General features: G+C 36.1%; 1 pseudogene; it reads left to right on the top strand.

Moving 5' to 3' along the window:
* The first annotated feature begins 255 nt into the window (after positions 1–255).
* Gm14404 lies at positions 256–1,593 on the top strand (annotated as a pseudogene).
* Positions 1,594–2,375: the final 782 nt, after the last annotated feature.

Here is a 2,375-nt window from a genome sequence, read left to right as displayed (position 1 = left end):
TGAATAACCTTTTAAAAGTATGCTATAAATGTGAGCCAGATAATCAGTACTGTTCCCATTCCATGTATCCTCAAAGATGTAAAACAATCCATAATGAAGGAGAAAACCTTTGAATGTAAAAGTCATATTATGTTAACATTAGATTGCTCTTTTCAATGAAGCCAAATTATAAAAAAAAAATTCATACAGATAAAAAGACTCATCAGTACAATCAATGTGAGAAAGATTTCACGTATGCCAATTGTATTTGCAGGCATGAAAGAAATTGTACTGCAGTGCAACACTCTGAGTTTATTCAATGTGGTAAAGCCTTTGCATATCAGAGTCTTAGACAAAGGCATGAAAGAACACATAATGGAGAGAAAGACTATTGCTGTAACCAATGTGGTAAAAACTTTATAATAAGCAGTCATCTCCAAATACATAAACGAAGAAATACAGGAGACAAACCCTATGAATGTAACCAATGTGGTAAAGCCTTTGCAGGAAGTGGTGACTTCCAAAAACATAAACGAAGACAAAGAGGAGAGAAACCCTATGAATGTAACCAATGTGGTAAAGCCTTTACAAAAAGCAGTAATCTCCAAATACATGAGCGAACACATACAGGAGAGAAAGCCTATGAATGTAACCAATGTGGTAAAACTTTTATAAGAAGTGGTCACCTCCGAATACATAAGCGAACACATACAGGAGAGAAACCCTATGAATGTAACCAATGTGGTAAAGCTTGTATACATAGTGGTAACCTCAAAAGACATGAAAGAACACATACAGGAGAGAAACTCAATGAAGGCATCTAATGTTATAAAACCTTTGCAGCAAGCATTGTTCTCCAAGTATATAAATGAACACATACCAGAAAGGAACCTTGTAAATGTAACCAACGTGGTAAAGCTTTTTCGAAAACCAATCGTCTTTACACACATAAAAGCACATATAGTTGAGAGAAATGCTTTGACTTCAACCAATGTAGTTATACTTTTTCAAAAAGCAGTCATGAACAAAATCATAAAAGAACACATATAGGAGAGAGATTTTTGAATGTTAGCAATGTCCTTTTACACCTTATTCACAAAGCAGTGGTCTCCAAATATATAAAGAAATACATACAGGAGAGAAACCCTATGAATATCATCAATGTTCTAAAGCCCTTCTACATCACAATCATCTTCAAATCCGTAAAGAACATGAGGTGGAAAGAAATCCTCTGAATATCACTAATTAGGTAAAGTCATTGTACAAAAGAGTCATTTCCCAACACAAAAGTATACACACTGGATAGAAACCCTATGAATATAAGAATGTGGTAAACATTTTATAAGTCACAGTAGTCTCTAAGTAAATAAAAGAAGACAGAGTTGAGAGAAACCCTATGAAAGTTATCAAAGGGACAAAGCCTTGTACATAAAGATCTTCAAATACATAAAAGTAGACAGAGGTGAGAAACCCTATGTCTGTAATGCATGTGGCATTGCCTATACTTATGAGTCATATTCAAAGACACACACAAAAATCATAATAGAGACAAAATCCTGTGAGAGTATTTAATATGGTGAAGCTTTTTGAATATTTCTAGAGTCTTCACAATGAAACAATCCATACTGCAAAGAAATTTAGAAATATAATATGGTGAAACCTTTTCAGATTTCCCAAATCTTCATCATTATGAAAGAGAAACCCTATGAATGCATTCAATATGGGGAAGTCTTTAAGCATTTCTAAATCATCATCATGAAAATAATCATACAAAGGAGACCAAGGGGGATACAAGAGATGTTTCTTACTGTCTTGCTTGAGTTATAGTCCTGACATCCTTTGGAGATCAACAGCAATGTGGAAAGTGTAAACTGGATTAAACCCTTTCCTCCCCAAGTGTTTCTTGGTCATGATGTTTGTGTAGGAATAGAAGCCCCGACTAAGCTGGGCGTGGTGGTGCACACCTTTAATTCCAGCACTTGGGAGGCAGAGGCAGGTGGATTTCTGAGTTCAAGACCAGCCTGGTCTACACAGTGAGTTCCAGGACAGCCATGGCTACACAGAGAAACCCTCTCGAAAAATCAAAAAAAAAAAAAAAAAAAAAAAAAAAGAAAAGAAAAGAAAAGAAAAGAAAAGAAAAGAAAAGAAACCCTGACTAAGACAAATTGGTATCGGGAGTGGGGTATTCCTGTGACAACCTTACCATGTTTTGGGAGGACTGTGGAAGGACTTTGGAACTTTGGGCCAGAAGATCCATTCGGTGTTCAGAACACTGTGATGACTCGGTGGGATGCTGTGTAGGAGCTTGGAAGATAATGTTGAGAATAGTGCAGAAGATGGAGGCCTGGCTTGTGAAATTTCACAGGGAAAATTTAAGACTCTTTTCAGGGCCATTA

The sequence above is a fragment of the Mus musculus genome, chromosome 2 (genome assembly GCF_000001635.26).
Source record: "Mus musculus strain C57BL/6J chromosome 2, GRCm38.p6 C57BL/6J".
NCBI lineage: Eukaryota > Metazoa > Chordata > Mammalia > Rodentia > Muridae > Mus > Mus musculus.
Note: the sequence above shows the minus strand (reverse complement) of the source record. Positions and strands in the feature narration are given on the sequence as shown.